General features: G+C 34.2%; 1 pseudogene; it reads left to right on the top strand.

The window, feature by feature from the left end:
- Positions 1-9,439: 9,439 nt before the first annotated feature.
- On the top strand, positions 9,440-11,310 carry LOC107806045 (protein BIG GRAIN 1-like B; annotated as a pseudogene).
- Positions 11,311-16,609: the final 5,299 nt, after the last annotated feature.

Genomic DNA, 16,609 nt, shown 5'->3' with positions numbered 1-16,609 from the left:
GATCTTTGTGACCACCTCCCACTTGATTAGATGGAGATTCTTCTTTTCAGGAGTGGTGCCCTAAAAAAAGTTCCTTTGGATTTTGTCAATCCGATTGGTAACTTTAGTGGGCAGGTTGATGTACTGCATGACATGACTAGGAATGCTGTTTAAAGAAGTTTTGGCTAGTATTGTTCTTCCAACCATGTTTAGGCATTTTGTTTTTCAACCAGCCAGTTTGGATTGCATGTTATCGATGACGAATTAGAAGTCTGCAGTTGTTTGTTTTTTATGGAGAATGGGGAAACCAAGGTATTTTCCAAAGGATGTGGTGTGTTGGATGGACAGGGAGTTGGAGAGGTTCTGTATGGAGTCTTGTGGAATGTTTGAGGAAAACATGACTCTTAATTTGGCAAGATTGATTTTCTGTCCTAACTGCTCATTGAAATTCTGCATAATGAAAAGAATGGTATTACAGTTCCTGCCATTGGCTTTAGCAAAGCGGGTTAGATCATCATCAAAGAAGAGATGAGATATTTTTGGGCCAGATCTGCTTATATTTATGGGTTTCCACTGGTTATCTAGGAGTGCCTTATCAATTTATCTTGATAGCCTTTCCATTCACATAATGAATAGGTAGGGAGACATTGGGTCTCCCTGCTTAATACCTCTTGAAGGTTTGAAGGAATCAGTTTCCCCCCCATTGACAAGAATGAATATGGATGAAGAACTGATGCAGGACATGATGAGTTTGGATAAGCCTTGGGGGAAGTTGAAAGTAACAAGAATGTCTCTAATAAAGGACCATTCCAGCCTATCAAAGGCCTTCTCTAGGTCGGTTTTTAGGATCATGTTGCCATTTTCCCCTTATTTTCCTAAAGTGAGTGATGTACTCTTGGACAATGATGACATTATCACATGCTCTCCTATTAGAAAGGAAACTGACTTGGCTTGGCCCAATGATATGAGGCAGGATAGGCTTTATCCTATTCACAATGATTTTTGTGACTGACTTGTAAATTGTGTTACAAAGTCCTATTGGCCTAAAGATTTTTTAACATTGAAGCTTGGGGGAATTTAAGGATTAGGCACAAAAGAGTTTGGTTCATGGTGTCATCCATAAGAACTTGAAGAGAAACATTTTTGATAGAAGTTTGTGACAAAGTCACCTACTATGTCCCGATATTTTTGGTAGAAGAAGAGGAGGAGGCCATCAGGGCCAGGAGATTTAAAGGGTATGTGTGAGAAGACTGCCCCTTTTATCTCACTTAGATCAAGAGGTCTGTCCAGAAAAGCTTTTTGACCTTCAGACAGAATGGGGGACATAGTAGGATGGCTGGTGAAAGCCCAAGGGGCTTTGGTGTGGGATGTGGTATATACATCAGTGAAGAAGCCCAATATTTCTGCTTGAATATCCTTCTGGTCATGGAGCCAGTTTCCATTCTCTTCTTTAAGAGAGAGGATTCTGTTCCTTTTTCTTCTATTGAGGGTGGAGGTGTGAAAGAATCTAGTGCTAGCATCACCCTCATTAATCCAGTTTATCCTAGATTTAAGCTTCCAGAAATCCTCTTCATTTTTGAGGATTAGGTTAAGTTCAGTATCAAATTTGTTTCAATGTGTAACAGATAACTACTGAATTGGTAGCTAGGAGATCTTTGGATTCCAGCAATTCTTGCTAGGATTTTTCTCTTTTGGTTAAAGATGTTTCAAAAATTTCTTGGTTCCACTTGGTGACCAGAGTCTTGAAGGAATCAGTGGATTGGAGGAGATTGGAAATGATTTGAGAATGCCCTATTGATGATGTTAGGGAAGGATGAGTGGCTAGCCCACATCGACTCAAACCTGAAGGGCCTTGGTAGGTTGTTGTTTGGAGACCCTACCAAGTTAATTTGTAGAGGACAGTGGTTGTGGGTCTTAGGGAGGTGTAGTACAATTGCCTCAGGTTACTGTTGAATCCAACTTTCATTGGTGAAGCACCTATCTATTCTTTCCAAGATTAGAGAGGTTCTATTACTGTACCTTTTATTCGTCCAAGTGTATTTACTTCCTTTATAGCCTAGGTCTAAAAGGTTACACTCATTTATACAGTTCCAGAACAGATTGCTGCGGCTGAGAGTTATAGGATTACCCCCAAATTTATCCCTGGCCTTTAAGACTTCATTGAAGTCTCCTCTTACAAACCAGTTGGTTGTGAGGTTTTTTGATATTGTGATTAGGTTCTCCCATATGAGTTTCCTATTAGCTAAAAGATTACTAGCGCAGATAGTAGAGAAGAGCCATGGAGGGTGGGGGACTTACCTTTACCATTGCATGAATGCCTTGGTGGGTAGTTGCCACTTCTTCAACTGCCACATACTCTTCTTTCCACATGAACACTATTCCCCCAGAGAGCCCGACTGCCGGAGACTGAATGATCATATCAAATTGGAGCTCTTGAGCCAGTTTCTGGTGGTCTGCCATTTTTGTTTCAAGCAGGACAAGCATGGCTGGCTTGTGCATTTTCACCATTTCTAAACAGTGCCGCTTGAATTCGGCATTGTTTCCTCCCCTAACATTCCATATGATGTAATTCATCAATGGAGTTGGGGATGGTTGGTGAGGTCCCTCTTGAGGGTTCCTTGGTCCTTGCGGACACTTCGTTGGAGGTGGGGGTGATTTTCTCTTGAGGCTCAGCACTAGGGTTAGATTGAGTAAGGGCTTGATTGGACCATGGGTTTGGATAGAGACTAGACTCATTCCACACTTGACCATCGCTCTGGGGAAGAGTACCACTATTACCTTGCTGGTTTTTGAGCTGAACTCTATCGCTCTCACTGAGTCTAGTAGGAGCGAGTCCGTTCGTGGTGTGGCATGAGTTGCTCCCTCTTCCTCCGGGGCATTCTTCTTCTTGAGGATTTCTAGGGCTTTGGATATCCCTTTTTTGATGTTGTGGAGAGGGGGTGAAGTGCTCTTCTCTCTTGGAGCAGAAGATGATGGTTTGTGTTGAGTCTGATGGTCGATCATTACGAAGACCGGCTCCACCGATGGATCCTCCTTCGTCATATTTGGGAAGAACGGTAGGGTTTGGAAGCTCTGTAGTATGTGTTTGTTGAGTGCTTGGGGGTCGGTTAGTGGTGAGTTGCTGTCTCTGTTGACCGTCGACTGCCATAGGAGAGGCTCAAAGGCTGCTAGGGCTTTGCTCAATGCTTCCACCGTGACTCTGGCTAGGTGAGCTGGGTTTTGTACAATCAGGGTCACCTTCTGATTGCCCAGGGTGAAATTGTAAGAAAGGTCCTGGCCCTGAAAAGCAAGCTCCAACCAAGAGGCCAGTTGGTGGTCTGGTGGTGGTGGTAGGGAGGTGATGATAGTTGGTGGTATTTCATTATTCATTTTTGTGTTTTTTTGCATTACTACTTTGGGTAACGAAAGGGTGATCTTAATATGTACTCTCCATAACCCACTATAAGCCTATTATAGCCAGAATCTATTGTCTGGTCTCAATACAGTGCGCCTATAATTTTATGGCTTTTAAGTTGGCCTGAAAGACTCGAAAGACATATTTAATGAGTTTCCAATGAGTGAGTTAGTAGGTGCCTTTAGGTCGAGTATAGCGAAATGGATTCGCTTAAGAGAAGCTTTCTTGAGTCGAATAACTACTAATCAAATATGAGAGATTGTTCATTGGAATTATTATAATCTGATTACTCGTAAGGTTGCCATACTTTTTGGGCTAAGCATGTAAAATTATGGGCGAAGTGCACGATATCTACTTTTAAGCCCAAAGAATTTTCAAAACCACCATTGTTTAGTAGATATTAATTTCTTATAGCTACCATATACATAATTATTTCCTATAGCTATTATTTAATTTAGTTGTTATGCGACAGTATTTGCATTACTGTATTCATGAATACAGTAGCAAAATTTGCCTAAAAAATAGGGGAATCCAACTGTTTAATAATGAAAAGAGGATCAATTAGCGTGTATCACTCCTAATTTAACTCAACAAAATTAATTCTACATAAATTTCGCTGCTACTATGCTGTATTCCATGTATTCGCGCGACTATATTTATAAATACAGTGAGGTAATCAAGAAATAGGATGTATATCGTTCTATTTAATTCGTCTGTATACATTGTATTCAATTCATAGATATTCATTATTCACTATTATGCATTGTATTCAATTCACCGTATTCAAACAACAAAAATCACAAAATACAGTGATATTCAGCTATATTAAAAAATACAGACCTTTGGAATACATAAATACAAAAATATAGTAGTATATTTGAATATATTTGTACAGAATAGAATGTTTTTGTATCATAGTATGTGACCAAATAACAAAGAAGAGAGGAAAGTTCGTCGAAGATGGTATTTTTTCGGCCAAGCAAAATACTGTATACATCGTATTAAAACTAAAAATGGAGACGAACAAAAATCCAACCCTCAAATCTTCTCCGATGTAGCCATGTCCAGATCTGTTCGCCCAAGAGAATGAGCCAATAGTGGATGATGACGCTGACGATTCTGACACCGACGACGATCCAGACGACAATCGCGATGATGACGCCGACGATTCTGCTGATTTGATGGAGAAGAGAGAGGATTGAGAATCTTTCTAATAGAGAAAGAAGAGAGAGAGAGAGAAAGAACATAATTGGCGCATTTCATACCTCAATGGTTTGGTATAAGTAAATACCTATTTTGCTATAAATAGAAAAGGTAGCTATAAGAAATAATATTTTGAAATTATTTTTATTTTTAATAAATAGGGTGTAATAGTTTGCTATAGGAGGTAAAATTTTCTTTATAATATATTCACAATTTATACTCCCTCTGGTCCACAATAAGTGACCAATTTGCTTCTTTATTTTGGTCCAAAATAAGTGTCCATTTATATAATCAAGAAAGAATTCAATTTGTTTTTATAAGATTACCCTTATGTACATATCCCTAAAAAGTTTTCTTACTCCTCACATTAAATATTTAATTAAGGGTAGTTTAATCATACTAGGTATTTTTGTATAGAATTTAGTATTTTCTTAATGAACGTGCCAAAAGTAAATTGGTCACTTATTGTGGACCGGAGGGAGTAATGTATTTAAATATTAGCTAATTCATCCAAACTTGAGGATGTTGTATTCTGAAGTTTGAGTAAATTAACTAATCTTTAAATATATTATAGACTATGAATATATTTTAAACAATACAATTAAAAGTGAATACCGAGCATACTTAAAAGTGGATGCCACTGATGTCATTTCCACCAAAAACTACTGACTTCAATTCCTTCATATGGCCTATCTCCACCCTTTAGTTTTCTCGCTTAGCTTTACAGCTGACAATTGAATTAGCTCACATGCAAATAACAAAAAATCAACTTACTATAATTAGAGTTGGTTTTATCCATCAAATTGTATCCATTTAGTTTAATTCTGATTCATTTCATTGGTATTCAAAAGACTTATTACAGTTTGATTACTTTTGTGTTAATTGTCAAACAATGCAGCGATTCTCCTTTGTACGAGTTTAAGACTAGCTATGACTTGCAGAACTGTAATTGGTAGAATTTGCTATAACATACAAGTAATGGGAAGAACACTAGCATTGATTGATACGACAAGTTTCGTAGGCAACTTAGGAGAATGGTAGTATATGAAATGCTGCTGTACATCCATATTGTCACGCCCCAACCTCGGGAGGCCCGACCGGTGCTCAATCGAATAAACCCATCTGAGCAAGCCTTTTTAACAAGTTCTACCCAGCTCAAAACGATTAAGAAACCATGCTTTCGTTTATTTAGACAATAACAAAATCGTACATTCAACCTTGTTGATTTATTTTATATCGCAACCTTAAACCATAGTTAAGTTTCCAAGATTTCCTACAGGTACAATTTAGAGGAACAAAAGTTTAAGATTACAACCTAGGTCATAGACCCATCCAATACCCGTACATAACCCACACAAATGTCTACGGAGCTTCTATGGATACAAAAGACAAATTATAACAACACAACAACAAGGCCCCGGCTATACCTCAAAAGTGGAAGTCTACAACAAAAGATATACAACATAATCCCTTGAAGGAGGAAGAGGCTCACCAAGACTTTGAGAGGAGGACACTCCGCTACGCGCGATCGGCATTGTCCGCTACAGAGCCACCTACATTCATTTAAAAATATAGCGCTCCCGACAAAAGGGACGTTAGTACCATGGAATAGTACTAGTATGTATAACTAAACACCATCTAGTTAGAAAAAACTTTCATACAAGAATAAGGAAATCACAAGTATAGCTCAAACACTTTAATTGATCACAACATTATCAAATACAAGAATCATACAATTTTCACGTCATTTTCCTATAGCTTTTAGTTTTGGGCAAATTTCATAGTATTCATCATTGTCCACAATACCACCGCTATATTGAGCGGAGTCTCGACCCGATCGGCTAGGTTGCCTCATTTGAGACATACACTTCAAACACAAATACAATACCACTATGTATGCGGCATGGCGTCCGATCTCGGCCCGATCAGCTAGGCCGCCATACCAAGGCGTTTCTCTTTTCCATCAATCATCTCATTTCAATCTTTGTTTCACATATATCATTTCATAGGCACTTGGGGCCACATCCATCACGTCATATATTTGGCTCTAGGCCACATCTTACATCATTCCCAATTTTAATGTTAGATTTGTAATTTAGGATAATATGTGCACACAAGAGCAAATAAAATTGTAAGCATAAATGAGACTTCACATAGATGGCACAACATATGCAGCTTCAATCTTAATTTAAGGTCTAGGAATTTCAATACATGATTCATATTCATTGCACCTTTTCAAGTTATGAAGAATAACACTTCGACCACATTGAGATACATCTTTCACGCCTATAAGGTTGCAACTCCAATTCATGTTGAACAACAATCAATATAACAATCCAATCTTAATCTTACCGCATTTACACAAATACCAACGGAGCTCAATTTCTAAAAGACAGGGTTTTAGCCATACATACCTCGATTGAGCTTTCCTTTAATCCTATAATGTTCCGGAATGTTCGCACTTCAATCTATTTATGCAATGTAGCACAATTGAACCTATAATCAGGAAAAGATCATAATTTAAGCTCACTTGAGCATTTTATCAAGCATTGAGTGTTCATCAAGGCCTTATGGTCCTTTTATGCAAGATTACACTAGCCCTTTCCCCATGCCTCTCTATTTATAATTTTACCATATCTTCTAAGAACACATGCATGCAATGTAATCACCCTTATCCCCATGAATTACCTCACTAATGGCCCTTTATAACTATGTTTAAAATTAAGAGCTTAGGTGATGAAGTCTTACCTCCTGTGATGAAGATTTAGGTGCCCCACTTGATTATCTTCAATGTTTTACAAGGATTTGTGGAGCAATTTTGATGAAAGGCACTTCCCTTATCTTAGGCCCTCGTACTCACTTTAAAAGCACCAAGAAAGTAGGCTCAAAATGAGCTATTGCACAGGATATAACGACAAAGGGTCGAGTTTAAATTTTAGAAATCTGGAGCCCCGATTCAGATCTGCGGTCTCATATGCGATCGCAAAGTTGACATGCGGCACGCAGAATGGACCGCAAAAATGCTCCCAAAAACCTGAACAAACTGCTTGGGTATGCGACAAGAATGTGGTCCGCATACCTGTTCTGCGGTCGCACAATGCACCGCAAAACTGCCCCTCGCAAAAATTTCAAGGGGATTATGCGATGACTATGCGGCCCGCATATCGACTATGCGATCGCATAATTGGCCGCATAGTTGACCTCAAAATTAACCATCACACTGCCTGACTCTGCGACGACTATGCTGTCCGCATAGCTATTATGCGACCGCATAGTTGACCGCAAAATCGCACTTTCTGGAAAACACTATTCTTTAACTTTTTAATGCACAGATCAATCCAAAGAGCGAGCCGCAAAGAATTTTATGAATTTCTAACACATGATCCTAACTTGGCACCACGAAATTCGGGTTTTTGAGTAGAAATTTTCACGGGGCCTTACACATATACCCCACCAGCCTTTATCTTTTTAAAATATAGTTACAATCTAGGTCTATATTATTTATTTTAAGGTTTTCTCGCATACCCTTGGAAAAGTTACTACTAGCTTTAATATATAGTTACAATTTAGGTCTATATTATTTATTTTAAGGTTTTCTTCGCACACCCTTAATTAGAAAAGTTAACAACAAAGGAGTAGATTTAATTAAAAGAATATTTTCTTAACTATCATTTCTCTTCCCTCAAATATCTAATTTAATTAACATTCCATTAGTAAATCTGCCCTTCGAATTGGAACTTGGGAGATGGGTGAAATTCAAAAATGGCCAGATCTATAAGTGGTAATTGAAAAATAGTCACAGTTTTAAAAGTAATCGAAATTGTACTTTTTATGTAAAGATAAATCTGAACGAAAACACTTTTCAAAATCCAAAAAATATTCCAGCATAATATACAGGAGTTCCAGCATAATATAGTAGTCCAGTATAATATGCTGGAAGTTCATACACAGGTACTCCAATCTCCAGTATATTATACTCGAACTTTCCGTATGTTGGAGTTCTAGTATAATATGCTGGAAGTTCATACACAAGCACACCAATCTCTAGTATATTATGCTAGAACTTTCCGTGTTGCAACAAAATAATAACTATTTTTAAATGACTCTGCAAACGCTAACTATTTTTCAATTATTAATCCAAAAACTGACTATCCCGTGTTATTTTCACTTGGTAGATAGTATAAAGCCCAAAGTGGAATTATTAATAGATAAAAAGGAGAATAGACTCACACTTCCTTTCTTAGGCGTGTCATCCAAATCCAGGCTCTCATTATGCTATATATGCTCTCTCCTCTATCTTGTCTGGTTAAAACCATCATCAAACCCAACCCCGTATAACCCATATTGATGACTCTTGTCTACTCCATCCATCCGTTCATTTTTATTTGTTCATAAAATTTTTTACACGTCCTTTAAAAAATAATAGTTGAAATATATATTTTACCTTAGTACCCATCATAATAAAAGTATTTTGAGAAGTCTTAGGAAATAATTTGTGGAATGAGTAATTAATGATAATGGTAAAACAAGAAAAATAGTCTTCTTTTGATTTGCTAAAATTAACAAGAAAAAGTATATATTTTTAATATGGGGAACAAGTAAAAGTTTACTGAGGGAGTACCATTTTTCCTTTAGCGCTCCACAGATGCTCTTTCTTACTCGCTAGCCCTTTCTTGAAAATGTATGTGAATACATGTGCTCGCAGGAGATAACAAGTATCCTAAAATTAGTTGAGATGTTCGTAAGTTGGTCCGGACATTACAATTATAAAAAAAAAAACTTTTTCAATGAAATGTTAGCTAGCTAAGCTCATGCATGTCCCTACTCCAAATTATACACACACTCTCTCTTGAAGCATTTGGCTCTTCCAAAGCAGACAATAAAAAGATCAAATTATCATTTTCTCTCCCACTTTCTCCCCCCCTTGTTATTTTCTTCTTCTTACTACTGCTGGACAAATACTCACTCTCCTCTCTTTTGCTCACTTCTTTCAGTTTAGCAATACTATAAATTATATACTCCTGACATATGGATAAATATAAATACTACCCACGAGATTCTTGTAGCCCTTCTTTCTCTTCTACACTTCTTGACTCTATTTACCACTCCATTGACCAAACACAAGATCATAAAAAGCATTATAAGGCAAGTGAAAATGTTGTGGTTAGACGAAAATCTGCTGCTGATTCTGAGAAGAATTCAAGCTCCTCAAATTGTGGCTCTTCGCCTTGTTATAATGGTCTTACTAATAGGCCAAAACCTATTAGAACTACCATTTCAACTGACCAATATTCTCCCAAACACCTCAACTTTTATGGTAAGTATATATTTGTCTATATATAATCACAGCCATTTTATTCTGTTGAATAATAGTAATTCAAAGTTTTTCCTATTTCTTTTGTTTGCTAGAGTAGTCCATCTTTCACAATTTGTTAGTCAAAATATGGATATATTAGGCAAGTCGGATTTAGAATTTGAACTTTAATTATGGGTTGGAGTTCGAAATTTTACCACAAACTCATTCGATTTCCTAGGTACGAAATATATTGTTGTTCTTATTTAGTAAGAAAGGGAACCTTGGAGCAACATTAAAAATTATCTCCGTGTGACCTATAGGTCAGAAACTCGAGCTGTCGAAGCACCACTAATGCTTGCATTAGAGTCAGATTCAGAATTTGAACTTTATGGGTTGTTCTAGTTTGAAATTTTACTACAATACATATAATTTACTGGGTACGAAATATATTATTTGTTTTTATTTAGTAGAACATATATATAGGGTCTGAAATAAAAAATATTGAGTTTAGATTGAACCTATAACTTGTATACTAAAATGTCAGCCCCTGATAATATGCTTAAATTATGCTAGTAGATGAGGATTATTAGAATAGGTTGTAAGCAAAATATGCAATTTCACTTTTTTTTAATGGCAATATTAATTTTGTTTTCAGTTTTTTCTCAGCTCTCTTAATTAACATTTGTTCCTATTATTGATACTCTATTTAATGTTTCAACAGATTTTTCCTTAGCAAAGGAAAAAGCTAAACATCAAGAAGATGGCTTTGTGAAGACAAAGTCAAGAGCTTCGAAAATTTACAGAAATTTAAAGAAAGTTAAGCAGCCAATTTCTCCAGGAGGTAGACTATCGAGTTTCTTGAAATCACTTTTTACAAATTCAAAAAAATCAAAGATTTCATCAAATTCTAGAGGGTATGAACACGAGGAAAGAAAATTAAAATCTGCAAATGTATCAACTTGTTCTTCAGCTTCTTCATTCTCTAGATCATGTTTAAGCAATAACAACAACAACAATAATAATAATATTACTACTCCATTTTCAAGAACCAAAAGATCAGTCAAATTCTACTCAATGAGTAGTGTAATTGTAGACGATAAAGATTGTCGCAAGAATAATTTGTGCGTGGACAAACAAAAAAATCGTCGAGTGGAGGAGGCATCTGCTAGAGATTTGCGAAGAAACTGTCAGTATAGTTTAACATGTGATAACAGTCGGAGTTTTGATATTGATAATGAGGATGAAGAATATGATGATGAAGATGCAAGTTGTGCTAGTTCTGATCTATTTGAGCTTGATAATCTTTCATCCATTGGAATGGAATTGCCTGTCTATGAAACAACAAAACTATGGTACTAATCGAGCCATTAATCGCAAATGGTAAATTTCTTTTGTAATTCTTATAATATATTTGATAATCGTAGTGGTATTGATATTATTAGCTGTGAGTGGTTTTGGGGTTTACATCAAGAGTATATGTGACCTACTTCACTTTCTTTTTTATCATAATTCGTAACGTCTTCTTATTTTCTAATTTTCCTTATTATTCTTTGCACTAATTAATATAGTATAGTAATAGTTACACAATTTGGTAAATTGTAAAGTAATTATATATAAATTTTATGATTAACACGGATTGCTATCGTGATGAATATGGTAAGTAATATGCTATCATTGATTAAACTACGTACACTAATAATAGTGCTTTTTTAATACTTTCAATTTATGTAAATTAAGTAGTTGTCTTATTTTTGTTTACTTCTTTGCTTGTTTGCTAAAGAGAAAGATAAAATAAAGGTCGATTGTCAAGGAAAGATCAAAGAAAAAAGAGAATGTCGTTTTCACACGTTAATTAAGATGACGAGATAAAAGCAAAGCAAAGGGGCAAAGACAGATTTTCTTCATTTTTCGTCCTTCGTTCTCACTCATCAAGAAAGAGATAGAAAAGAGAGAATCCCTTTCTCTCTTTATATATACTAGTCTTTGGGTACGCACTTTGCGCGTATATCATATCTCAATGAGATAGTATTTTTAAAATATGACATAAATATTAAATATTTAATAATTTTGTGTTTACGTTATAAAATAAAAATTCATACTCCTAAAAATAATGAATATTCATCTTATATAGCTAAGTCAATAAAAGAAGAAATTGCCTTATAAAAGTTCTCACTGATTAGTCGATGTATTCACAACCTAAATTTATTTTAGCTTTATAATTTCAGCACTTCAACATTGTAAGTTATCATGATTCCTAGGGTTGTTCACGGTTTGACGGAAAACCGAAACAAACCGAAAACCAAACCAAACCAATTAAGTAAACCGATTTTTTTTTGATTTGGATTGGTTATGGTTTTAAATTTTAAAAACCGATAATATTTGATTTGGTTTTGGTTCTATTATAAAAAACGAAAAATAAACCGAACCAAACCGATTAACTATATACAAAATTTAATAATTATTTATATACAATATAATATCTTTTTCTAAATAATTTTAAATATTTTATGCAATTTAATTGTTATTTTGAATTTTGATTTATCCTACTTATATCTTAAAAGATTGCCTATGCCCAAAACAATAAGAATCAGCCAATTTTTTTTTCATTAAGAGACTTTACTTCTCTAACCCTCCGCACATACTTTTGCCTAACAAAAGAGTTAAAAAAAATCCTACCATAAGAGTAAAGAAAGCAAACTCAAATTGCAGGACTGCAGTGGCTAAAACTTGAGAAAGCAAACTTTTAGTTTGTTTTTTTGTCCATTCTTTTCATCTAAAGAGGTAAATAAACTTTCAGTTCCGGAAGAAATATATAAAAAGCATAAATTTAGCAAATTATTTTCAGATTATTGTATAGTGTTGTTTCACTATTATCGACTTATTATTAGCTTACTAAGAACCGAAAACCGAACCAAACCAAACCAAACCAATAACAACCAAATCGATGGTTTGTATTTAATTTAGTTTGGTTTTGGTTTTAAAATTTTAAAAATTAATTAAATTGGTTTGGTTTTGATTTTAATCAAAAACCGATCAAATCGAACCGTGAACACCCCTAATGATTCCTTTTCAGTTTCAACGAGAACATATAACTCTTGAAGATTTAAGAGTTTTACTTAAACTTTTTATTGAAAAGCTATTCTCCATCTCATTCTAGAAAACACAAACAAAATCATCCAACAAAAAAAGGCAATCTAAGTCTAAATCTCATCGAATTTTAGTATCTTTTATGTTGGCTTAGTTCTATCGTTAATCGAAATTTAAATTCTTTAAAGTATAGATCGCATTGATAAATTCTAACCAATTCATTCGTGGAACTTGTTAGTATAATTCTCCTCAACTTAAGAGTACAACTTACCAACACTAAAGGAATATCAAAGTAAGAAAATTTATATCGAATCTTAAAGTCCTAAACTTAGTTCTACCAACAATAAATTATTAATTATAATTGTAATGTACATTGACATAATTAACTATAATAAAAGGTAAATAGAATATAAAAAAGTATAATTTACCGACTTATTATGCTTTGCTCTAAAAGATCCAAAACGAAAATAATAAATGAAAAGTAAAGAAAAAACCTTCAATTTAATTATATGGTCGGCAACAACTTCCCAAAAAATCATCAAAGGTATTTTCTGTTTGAACTTTAGATGGTTACGTTCTGTTGGAATAGTAGCACATCTAATAATAATTTTAACTTGTAATAGACAACTTAATTCCTAGAAGTTTTAGTAAAGGGCATAATCAATTTGCTAAGTTTACATATTGTATAGGTCTTTTTGTCCAATAATTTTATTTATTAAATTAAATAAAAGAGGCAGAAGAATGAATAAGTTTCATAATGTTACTTGTAAATAAAAGAGTTCTTCTATTGTAATAAATAACTATGGCACACAAGCAAACGAAGAACTACCGAAAAAATATAACTCACAAGTAATTCATCTAACACTTGCAAAAGAATTGTCAAAATATTTAATATCTTCATGGTTTCAATTGCTTCGTTCAAAACCAAAAAAAACAGACTGGACAAATTTGTGGAGAAAGCATACAATACGAACCATATTTGTGGAGAAAGCAGACAACTGCTTCCTTCAGCTATCGATTTTTTTTAGCTATTTTATATTTAAAATATTTTCTTATTTTTAAATTCAAATCTTCTCAGAATCTTTCTTTACGTATTTAATTAACTCATTATGTGTTGTAGTCCTTCTATTCTAAAATTCTTACCCGTATTTTTTGGGTTTTCATATCATTTCAATATTGAGTTGAATTGATTTCGAATTCCTAAATATTAGGGAGATACGTATAAAATAATTCTAACAATTAGGAAAATAATACAAATGACTATTTTGTCTAGTGTAAAACTCATTTTTAAAGGGTAAAAAAGGCGTACGATATTTCGTTAAGGACCTTCGTGCTTTTAATATAGTATATATATATATATATATATATATATATATATATATATATCCGAAAAGTTTTTTTTATATGACATATTTCGGGAGAATCAATTTAACTAATTTTCGAAGGTTAATTGGATTGATAAGTTTGAAGATTAATTCAGTATTTTAAAATTAAAATTTAGATATTTAAATTTGCAAAATTTTCTCATGTCAATATGATAAAACAAGTATTTAATATATAATAGATATTAATTTCAAAAATTTATATTTTTTTATTTCAATTTTAAATTTAAAATTGAAGACGCTTGAGTTGTCACATTGCTTGATTTCCATTTTGATAAGTCGAGGCAAAATTTGCTAAAGCTAACTTTAGTTATTATAGTGGCAATAAAGAGGGGTGAAAATAGGGATTGATGAATACGATGATTGGAGAAAAAAAAGAAAAAGATGAAAGAGACACTTATCAAAGAGGGATTGCTGGTCTCAAAAGCTTATGACACAAAATCTAAGGTCAGATGTTTGTTGGGTGGATTAATTTTCCTAAGAAACTATAGTACTAATTATTTTAAGAGAGTCAGCGTGCACTTGTTAAAATAGGTACCCTATTACATAACCCTATATATTGAGTACAATACTAAGTAAATCTTTCTTTAAAATAAGCGTAAGTTCATAAACTTATTTCATTCATTTCCTATTTGGTGAATCTACTTTCTTTAATTTTTTGTCCATCTAAGAAAATGAACTCTTTTAAGTTCAAAAATAATTTAACTTAATTTTTTCATTTTACCATTTAAGAGTAAATATTATGTCACAGAAATAATGTTACGACATGGTAAAAATTACAAGTTTTAAAACTCTTATATTCACATAAATATGATGATATGCTTAAGAATATAAATTTTAAAAGTCCTCCTTTATTTCTTAAACTCCCTGACCAATCAATATAAGTTCAAATAAATTATTGAAACGGATGGAGTGTTATATATAACTACTTAAATTACCCTAATAATATAAATATTATTTATACTTTGGCTAAGTATTAACTTAATTCTTTTCTTTTTCACCTCAAATTTTAATCATGACTTTTGTCATCGAGCTGGAGGTTGAGCAACTAGGGTCCAACGTTCAGCTGAGATATTAAAATCAATATGATGATCATTTGTGGAACTCTCAACAATATATACAAATTAATGACCTACGTTAGAATGATTAATGGCTGCCCACATATGGAAATGAAGATAAAGTATTGAGAGAAGATTAACAAGTCATTTTTGCTCATTAAAAATTGAGGTCCCTAGCTAATTTGGGAATCCAATGTATCTAATCTAAATAAAAAAAAGTGAGTTTTTAATAAACTTATATCGATCGGACTAATGTTTATTTAGTGCCGAAGCATGCATTGTAGAATGCACATATACGTACTCCTTCATTCATATATAATCAGGATATATATAAGTTTTTCTCTTCAGGTATATGTTTCGGATCGGTTTAAGGTATTCTTTTTGGGTTGTTTGATTGGGAAATAAGTTATTGGAATTTTAATTATCTCGGCATTAGTTATTTCGGGATTGTTATCCTACCCTTTCGTACGGATAAAATAACACTATAATTCCGGGATAACTAATCCCAATATTTGTTATATCGCGATTTATACCAATTAAATATGGGATAAACTCATCTCAAAATTAATTCCGGAATTAATTATCCCATATCCCACATACCAAACGAGCCTTCAGTGGCAACTGATGTTAGGCTAGAAACCCGTGTTTTAGCCGTAGTATTACATGCCAATGACTGCATTTTTTTTATGTGCGTTTGAGTTCAAATGATAGTGAATTGCACTTAGTACGTATTTTATGCCTTGCAGGAAGTGATCCTGAGCTCAAAAGTTAATTTGGAGCCAAATTGATCAATTTGGAGCTTTGAAGTCTGAGTAAAAGCCCAATACATTAAGCCGGGATCGTGTTCGGAGGTAGTGTACCAAGTCCGGATGTTAAAAGAGGACGAAATAAGTTCACTCTGAGAAAATTACACTGCCACGCCGCATGGGGCGCCGCAATGTAAAATGCTGCATGATGCAAAAAGTTGAGGCTATTGATAAAATACACTAACGCGCCGCATGGTGCAGCGCAGCCTGCGGCGCGACTGTTCAACTTTTACAGAGCGAAGTCCTAGTTCGCGCAGGAAAGGGTTTTTTCGTCTGGGCCCGACCCTACTTGGTATAAATACATGTAAAAATGCTATTTTGAGGAGGTTGGACATACTTTTGACATATTTTAGAGGCAGAGACACAATAGGAGCAAGGCGGGGAATTCTTCTATGAGCTTTTCC

The sequence above is a fragment of the Nicotiana tabacum genome, chromosome 20 (genome assembly GCF_000715075.1).
Source record: "Nicotiana tabacum cultivar K326 chromosome 20, ASM71507v2, whole genome shotgun sequence".
In the NCBI taxonomy this organism is placed as follows: domain Eukaryota; kingdom Viridiplantae; phylum Streptophyta; class Magnoliopsida; order Solanales; family Solanaceae; genus Nicotiana; species Nicotiana tabacum.
The sequence above is the reverse complement of the archived record's forward strand: the minus strand, read 5'-3'. Positions and strand labels throughout refer to the sequence as shown.